Source organism: Sinohyriopsis cumingii, chromosome 6 (genome assembly GCF_028554795.1).
Source record: "Sinohyriopsis cumingii isolate HCF-2022 chromosome 6, ASM2855479v2, whole genome shotgun sequence".
NCBI classification, from domain to species: domain Eukaryota; kingdom Metazoa; phylum Mollusca; class Bivalvia; order Unionida; family Unionidae; genus Sinohyriopsis; species Sinohyriopsis cumingii.
In genome coordinates this window covers 34,625,707-34,635,876 of record NC_142966.1, presented here as the reverse complement: position 1 = coordinate 34,635,876, position 10,170 = coordinate 34,625,707, and positions in this window count along the sequence as shown.

Below are 10,170 nucleotides of genomic sequence, written 5' to 3'. Positions count from 1 at the left end.
GTGACTTCTTTATCATTTTGTTTGATTTAAGCATGGCTTTTGAACGGTGTTCATACATGTACCATGGCATGTACATCCAATGCGTCTTCAGTATAAATTAATAAGTTGTTGTTGCCCTCCATATGGCTTGGAAAATATCCAGCACAACATTAATAAGAAAGACAACGACATCGACAATGAAATTATCAACGAGGACGACGAGTCCGATACAAAATACACAAAAACTTGACAGGTAATATTAAATATCATTAAACATGGAAAAGTAATCATATATTAAACATTCAAGAACCATAAAGAAAAGTAATACTATATTAAACATTCAAGAACTATAACCAAAAGTTGCATCTACAAACTCACCTAAAGAAAGTTATCATCTTGATGACATGTCGAAAGTTTGATTTGAATTGTCACAACGATATTCCTAGTTCAAGTATTTCAAGCTGTCCTGATTACTCTGGACTTAATCGTCCGATATTCTTGAATTATGTTTTCTGGACTTAATCTTCCGATATTTTTTAATTATGTTTCCCACATAGGCAATCTGACCACAGCAGATTGCGAGACACTGCTGAATTAGTGATATACCGCAGTTATCATCGATGGCTCTCTGGGTAGCTATCAAATGTTACAGAACTGCAGCGATACTGAAATCTTATCGACAATGACGGCAACCTCCAGGTGTTAGGAAAGACCAGTCTCGTACCTTTGCCTGAAATTGCGCCTTTAATTAAAAGCCAGTTTAGTTTCAGTCAAGAGGAGTAAAAACAAACAAAATGTTAAAGCATTCGAGAGGAAAAGAAATCACATGACTGGCGGAAGATTGAAACTGACACTTTTTAAGTCTTAAAATCATGCTCTGCAGCCTCCAATGACTCAAACAAATTCATCGCGTTGTTTGCGAAACGTTAATTATTTAAAGTATAACAAGAGTGGGTACTGACCAGACCGATGATTATTGGATTGTGAACTTATTTGAATGGGGGTTTGTTCCCAATGCAAACACGATGACAATGCCCGTATCAGCGGGAAGCTGAGCAAGGCAAATACATCAATATGTACCTGGCATGGAATAAAGTTTTTATTCTGGCGATACATATCTAAATTGATTCAGGCTCTGAATATTAGGGGAAACCAATAAAGTTATCTGCACCAATGTCACAACTATGATAACTGTCTATAATGTATTTCTGTGATAATTGAAAACTATTTCTAGTTTTGAGCATAACATTTTTATATATTTAGGCTAGTGTCAGCCGGGTTGACATTTCAAATTATAAACTTCTTGTCACTATTGTATATATCCTTTTTCTCTACTTTTTATTTCATTTAAACGTACTTTATATGTAATGAATAATTATTGATTTCTTTGGTCATTACTCGTGTAACATTAACGACCATGCACGACTGAAAATTAAAAGGGAGAACCTTGAATGTATCGTATAACATTAACGACCATGCACGACTGAAATTTAAATGGAGAACCTTGACTGTTCAGATACTCTCTGGAAGTTCACTGCCAAGTTTTAAACTTGCAAAACCATTTTAACTGTCAGTGCCCAAGTAACATTCAGAATGTTTAGTATGCACGTGAAACATACACTTTTTTCATGGAACTGGACTGTCATGATCACGAACATTTAGAGAAAAGAAGACCCCTCCAAAAAAAAAACCCCAAACAAAATGCAAATCAAGCAGGAATTTAAATAAAGCAACACGAGAAAAGATTATGTTTTTACCATTTCCAATCCATTTTATGAATCTGTTCTTGTTGGGTCATTTCTTCATTCTGGAAAAGATGGTATTCATCCCGTTAGTTCAATTAAAAAGTGATGGAAAAGGTTTAATGGTGAGGTGAGGTTATGTATTAAATGAGGATAATTGTCACAAATACCGATTCAAGAAGAACGAAAAATGTGCCAGACCTGTATCAACACCAAAACGTCCAACAAGGACCGTTGGGTACTATGTGGTTGATGTACCAAAACAACCAACTCGTTGTACCGTCTTTACTCGCTTATAACTCGAGTTCAACTGCGAACTGCACAGACCCAGGACTGCCGTTGCATTATGCTATGAAAGATCTTGGGCTATGCAAATTGTTGGTAGTAATTAGTATAATAAACATATAGAGACTCTGATCTGCCGGCTCAGCATACGACGACAGATTGTGGTCTATGTTGATTTCAGTTGGACTTAAAAAGTTAGCACACATAAGAATGCCGTTTTGTTCAGAGACCAGATTAGTTCCGTATCGGTCCCAATATTCAGACTGGCAGTGGCTGTTACCAAGCCACTCCGTGTTGCCGCATGCATGAAATATTATGGGACCCGTCAGCTTTCAGCTAAATATTCAACTGAAATATCGGACGCAATGGTAGAAATTTAGGGCATTCATTCTTTAGCAATATAAATAATGTATGACAGTTTAGAGTACACATAAAGACACACTAGTTTTATCCTTCAAATGGAAGACAAACATGCCATAAAGCCTGGCCAAATCAATTATATCAATTATGCATTTGGCATGGGTCACAGTATCGAATAAAAATGATGTCGGTATTGGTTTCCTTCACATTAAGACACCTGTTGAGGCCCAGTGTTACGCTGATCAAGCCGGGATATGTAGGCGTGTAATACTGTTTACGTATGAGCCATGTTATGTATGGACTTTTTACGTCTTTTATTGTACTTAGACTAGAAAACTGGATACAGAATTAATGTTCTTGTAATCGTATAAAGTTGTCTGCTTTGTGCTTATTGGACGCTTGCAAAGTGTACTGTGGCAAAGTTCTAGTGCTTTGATAATTACGTAACTTTCTTTTATCCCGTCATATACTTATTGTAAATAGTCTATCGTGGTTGCCCCGAGAGTAGACTGAAGAAAAACTAACAACAAACAAGCAACAAACCAGCACGTTTATCCATGAAAACGAACATTCATTAACGTTTTTCTGTTATCGGAAGCATATTAATAGATTTTATCATATGGCAAAGAACGAATGATAAGTTAAACTGAGTGTAAATATTTATCACAAAGATTCACGAACAGCAACAACTTAAGGATAATTTACTGATATGTAATAACATCGTTCATTTCTTATAAGGGGTAATAATAACATTAATCTATATACGTTTCTTTAAGTTTACAGTTGAAGAAAATCATCTTATATGAATAGCATGCATTATTTAGATAGTCTATTCCAAAAGAATAAAAATAAATGTCGGACGATGCTTAAAAATAATTTCGGCATAAACGATAATTATCTTGTTAATGATACATGAAAGAAAATTTTACTGTTTTAATTTTTGGTTGCCTTACTATTTGTTTCATAAAGATTGCATCTGTTTTCAGTTTAAAATTTCACGGATATTTCCATGTTACGAGACAAACATGAAATTACAAAGGTCCCACAAGTTTCCAATTTGTCATTTCGCTTTTCATATTGATCATTTCGTCGTACCTAATTTCTACAGTCAAATTAAGACAAGTTAAATTCAATTTCCCTTGCTGTTTGTTTTTCTGCCCTTAATATGACTGTAATGTTTTTTTTTATATGACGTAACGGGTTGTTATGCCGCCACTCTGGTAGGTGTTTAGCTGGAGTAGAGTGCTCCCAATATTCTATTTAAATTATTATATAAGTCCCACCCAGGCTCGATTTTGGTTGGAAGTTAAATTAGTGAAATATAGATGTAAAACTCCAAGCCCCCAGTCAGCAATGCCGACGGTTAAATGATTGAATATACAATAAAGTTAAATTTAACGAATACAGATTTAATGACACTTCAATCAGTAAATTGTATCACATCAGTACATATTCCTAATCCCATTATACTAACAATATCACAGCAATCAGACGCATTTCTTTATATTACAACTCATACAAAGTACACAAAGATTCAAATATCCAGCCCCTGATATATCCATACATCCATATTAACTAATCTTACACACCTCAACCATTTTCCTAATTAACAATTCAAGCATGCGTAAATTCTAACTTATCACATGAATGAATGCACTAGTTTACTAAAAGTAACCTCTTAGCGAATGACACAATTAATTCTGATCATAAGCAAACAATCTACATAATTCTCTACATAATACTCAAGCTCATTTCTCAAATACGCAAGTAAACACTAAAAAGGTAATTATATGTACTAAACGATCCTAGCAATTAAGTATACATACTACATATAATTACAATTACAATGCCGTAATATTCTGCAAAAGTGGAGCAAATAACTTACCGACCCTTACGAATCCTTGTCTTTCCTTAGAATCTCCTCTCTACGTTATACCGCCAAATTACTAGTGCTTCCTCGGAATAAACCTATATTGCTCAGCAATCTTCCTAGGCGAGACTAAATTTTCGCTTGCTAGTTAGAAGTTATAATTAGGATCGAAACTGTTATCCTCTTTCTCAATTCCAATTTCATGTCACTTTGACCCGATCCAATCAACTTAGCGGACAAAGTCCTTCTCGCTGTCTGTCCACGTGGGGACTGATTTAGAACTCGCTCCGTTTCCTTATATTGAAATATTGATATTCAACAGAAAAATATCATCCCACTGGTAAAAAACGTTCCTTTTTCCTTGAGCAAACTGCCTCGTTTAAAAATTGTCTTTGTCCCTGGAATCTTTAAGTGTACAAACGAACGCGCGCGTGTGTGTGTGTGTGTGTGTGTGTGTGTGCTCGGCCCTATACACGTACCTGTGAATGTATATACATTTTGCTTATGCATGAAATCATTTGGATATTTTTCGCATCAGTAATTTTGCTGATTTTCTTTTCTAATTGGTCATTCTATCATTAAAATAAAAGCGGTACACGTCTTTTTAAGGATTAGTTCTTTGTTTACATGTCTACAAGTTAAAAAACACAGGCTATCATATGAACTTGAAACTAAATGCCATGTGACCTTGTTTATTTGTTTATTTGAATTGCAAGGTTCTAGAATATAGCTTTACAAAGAGAAAGCGTAATGATTTTTACCTGGATATTTATAATGGACCATCCTTAATTTCAAGTTCATAATATAGCACGATTTTCTGTTGACAGTCCACCAATCAATTTATAGAGCTTAACGGATACATGCCATGTATTTAAGCAAAAACAACGAGATAATCTTGAATTATAATTGGTTATGCCCCAGTAATGATATCGATGATTAAATCGGGGGTAGGGGCAGCATTGCGCATTAGAAGAAATACATTGGTATTAATCGGCCTTACTTTTCTATATATTCTCTACATATGTTTCTCAGTACTGAACTTTCCACTGTGTGACAATCAATATAAATCATATGTTAATCTAAAATGCCTTCAAAGATGATTTTACGGTGAAGTTCTTGTCATAGAGAACATATAATAAAATTAATTGTGTTCTATGACCTGTCAGGGCAGTATTGAATCAACTTTTAATTGCTATAAATTTTTTTATTGTCCATGATAGACACATGATATTTTCACACCATGTGTATATTGAGTGTAGCAATTCGAAAATATAATTAAAATTTTAAATTTTTTGTTTTAAATTAATTAAAAAATTAAAAAAATTAAAAAATAAATTTTTCCCCCATAAATTAACAGAAATGGTATCTGTTGGAGATGACACTCATTATTATTAGCAGCAATGTATTCCTACACCTAGTTGCAATGGAGGATTTTTTTTCAAAGCCTGTCAACAAAAATCTCTTTAAATTCTGTGATAGCACATAATAGTGTTTGTAAAATATGGACAGGAAATGTAACAGCCAATGGATTATATGGCCTATTGTCATATAAGGATCCCGTGACAAACACATGGAAGAAAAAACATGTCCACAGACTGGCACTAATGGTGAAGTTGAGAAGTCTGACTATACCAAAGGAGATCGATGCATCCCATTTATGCCATAATAGTTTGTATGTGAATGTGGATCATCTGATTCTAGAGCGTCATTCCGTTAACAATAATAGGCAGTTTTGGTTTCAGAGAACTTCACCAACTCTTTAATACTGCTGGAAGCCAAACATCTGAAGACTCCCCTTCATGGGTGGAAATGATGTCATGTACTTGGTTAGACCTAGCGAGCGTATTTAGATGCTACCAGATTTCAGGAGTTACCTTTGATTGACAGGCTCTGGTTTAATTGCTTCACACCTGATAAAGAAAACCATTGATGTTTATGACAAAGAAATGGAGAGACTTTGCCATAGAACAAAATTTGCCAGCTTCAGGTTTTTAATTTTCATTAAAATTTAAGTTAAATTTAAATTTCATATAAAAATATGTATCATTTTTTAAAAAGGAATTTTCTAGAAACGTTGAACAGTCAAGTTTAATTTCGAATAATTTCCAGATTGGTGTTAGAACTAAACACTAATTACAGTTTATTTGAAGTGTTTATCTTGATTAGCAAAATCACAATTAAACTTTAAGTTTTGTGCATTTTTGACATTCGGCCATTTGGAATTGGCTTGTGCTTGTGTTACAGTGGTGTCAGATAAAAGCCTGTAACTGTCCTATTCATGGATAAAATTCCTTAGAACTGTGCAGCAGTATTTTAGAAACATTGATTTGATCACGGATGAAGTTTTGTCCATGGAGGTTAAATTGTCTAACCCTGTCAGGAATCGGGTCACAATTAGTACTTCTAGTTCAGTACCCACGACTGTAGTTCTAGTCTATTTTTAGAACATTTTTTCCTCTCTCATTTTGGTGGTGATAGAATAGTTTTATTTATTTATTTTTGGTAGGGATTTAAAGGTAACTGTTTATTCTTGAGAATATGATCTCAGGGCGTTGTCGTCTGTGTGTATTTTGGCGACAGTGCACAGTGAGTAATAAGGCCTTGATGATGATCCGGAAGTGAAATCTGTCTTCTGTTTACATGCTGCTCTGTTGACCGTCCAGCATCTCAACAAAGAGTAGGTCAACCTTTGACAAGAACTTCACCGTGAAGTCATCTTTGAAGGCATTTTAGATTAACATATGATTTGTATTGGTTGTCATACAGTGGAAAGGTCAGGACTGAGAAACAAATGTAGAGAACATATAGTAAAATTAATTGTGTTCTATGTCCTACTACGATCATTCGGAATACCATTTGAACTTATTCGGATTACTCGATACTTTTAGAATACTGAATGATCATTGTTCTCTATTCTCCTATTCTTCCTAATGATGTTTTTGAGCAACATTGAGACACTAAAGTAAATGAATTTCACCAGTCATCTAACAAGCAAGTAGTGTTATGAGTATGTATGTACCGCCATTGTAATGGGCGTCAGTGTTTATGTTAGTTACAAGCACCACTGCTGTTTGAATTAACGTTGTTCGTATGACTGTTTTAACAGTGGGAACAATGAGAATTCGAGTGTCAGAAGAGGAACGTAAGTTTAACGAAATGTATCATAGTGAGCAGATTTTGTGTTATATTCTGGATCAAACGTGTGTGTGTGTGTGTGTGTGTGTGATGTGTGTGTGTGTGTAATGTGTCTGTGATTTTGATTTTTAACGTAGTTTTAACAATGTTTCAGTCATTTCGCTACGATGTCTGCAGTGTGGCTTTTTATAGTGATGTCTAGCACTGGGGCAACATGCCGCAGTTATGTTGCACGATGTCCCACCCAGTCACATTATCCTGACACCAGGCCGACCAGTCCTAACGATAACCTCGTAATGCTGAGCGCCTAGCGAGGCAGCTGTTAGTACCATTGGATGGAACGGGTAGCCAGTGAAGGATACATAGCTGGAGGAGGCGTGCTTAGTTCTCTGTACTATATGAATGATCCGAACAGCCGCGTTTTGAACTTTGTAAAGTTTCTGAATCTGATTAAACAGCTTAATCCAGCACATCGTTGTATTACGTACACTCCAAGTACTATCATGCCTGTACAAATTATGCAAGTGGCAATATTTAGATTGGGACCAATGTCACGACCTTTTAAGTTTCCAGTTTAAAGTTATCTCTACACCAGTACATAATGAATCTGTTTTTATCGACCTCATTATTGGTCTTTCCGTTTGTTATAGTAAAAGTCTCACGTCAAATTACAATAGTGGATAACGTATCTTTGTTTTTAAAAAACGTCCGTACTAGATAGTACCATATTTGCACTCTATCATTTTCTACTCTGATGGTGGCACATTAAATTATTGCAGAGTTAATTTTTTCGGCAAACAACTTTTTATCATAACATACTGATCGCAGGTATTAATCCCGCGACAAAAAGGCACATATCAGAGCTGAAACCTTCAAGATTTACTTTCATATTTTACTACCGACAAAAACGACTAGAACAAAAATATATAAACATAATAAAAACAACTATTAATGCAGTGTTTTTACATTGTCGCGAATTGTATAATAGGCACCTCTGTAAAAGATTAGAGAAAGAATATGTTGGTGTATAATAAACAATATTACAGTTTTGTTTGAAAATCTGAATTGATTTTGATACATACATACATTCATATATTCTCATGAATGTATGTGGCTTCATATATACATAGACAAATGTTACCATCAAGGTGCACCTTGAAAGTAGCATATATTTGCTAAACATTTTCATGCTTAGATTCAGGTGATTGAATAAAAAGTTGGAATATGTGATACAGTAGTTAAAGTCACCATTCTTATACTATGCTGTGGCTAAAGTTATATTTTTGTCAGACCAAACAGCCGAAAAGTTTCATGCATGTATTCTTAACACCAGCTTTAGATACGGGTGATGGTAAAACCACTTTCCGTCCCAACATACCGATGAGAGTTGTATCCCCTGTATTACAAACCTATAAATAGTACTGATCTTGGCTAGTATTCAAGTCTTCCAGACTACCTTTAAATTTAACCAACCGAGAACCTGTCTATCTTTGATGAGGTAGTACTTATAAGTTAATATAGTATATCTATTTGGTATCACTTTTACTCAGTGGAGGTTGAGGTGGCGCCCACGCGTTAACTTCTCTAATTCTTCACTGAATCATTTGTATCGTATCAATTTCATATTATGTAAGTAGTTATAATTCTACTTTACTTTACTTATTACCAACACAAGTTGCTTCCTGTAGTAAAATTTTCCAAAAGATAAATGTTTGCTTCGTTCTTAACCAAGAATTTGATAATTGTAGAAGATTCATATCAGGACAACACAATAGATGAAAAATGGTATCTGTTGTCGACGAGTGTAATTTAAGTTAACAGTAGTATGTCCACGACCTCTATATTGACCAGTCTAATGATCGTGATCTCTTAATCATGTGTTGACAATATTCTCATAGTTACGTTTTCTATCAGTTTTTGCTTTTTTACAAATATGACGATAACGAACTTTGTCATCGTTGATTTCTTTTGCACAAAAAGGATGTATACTTGTGGAACTAACATGCGCTTAATCTCTGTCTATCATTTAGTAGCGTTTCTAGATCTACCTTATTCATCTATAGTTTCTGTATCTTTTTTGCAAAGGCTCGTAAAATGTGTCTATGTAGTTTGTTGTCGTGTATACTATTCACTCACAGTCTTTGTGAACTGATTTAATGTGAAGACAAAATCCTGATAGTATATGCTTAACTGTTTTTATTGTCCGTGAATTATTTGAGTCTTGTTTGCAAGCACTTATTAGTTTAATGATACTTTTACACTCAAAAGAAGGCACTAAATGAACTTTTGGCTGATGATGATTGTATTTGAATTTAACGAAAACCCGTTTTATGCTTGGTTGTGTTATCCCCTTGATTATTTTGTAATTGAAGGATCATGATTGAGTATTTATCGAAGTGTAAAGTGTTACCTACTCACTCACAAAGTTAACACAGAATCCATCAGACTTTATTTACTTTGTAAGTGATTAGGTAAACTTTACACATCGATAAATGCCCAACCATGATTATTTAATCCTTCTAAATCCAATTTTTGTCATTTCTGTCATTATGTCATCGGATTCTATCGATATTAGGTAGCTCGTAGTCTTCTTTCGTTCGTTTCTACATACGGCGCGTGAATACATAATTCCCTCTTTCTCCAGCAAAGCATCGTCAACGTATATAGTATTAAAAGGGGGACTGTCAGAGTTGATAATGCCAGTTAGCTAAGGAACTTGGCATCGTCATTTTGTCTAATTAATTGTTTTGGGTTGTCGTCATTTAAACCAGGCTATTCCATTTTCGGCATTATGGCACA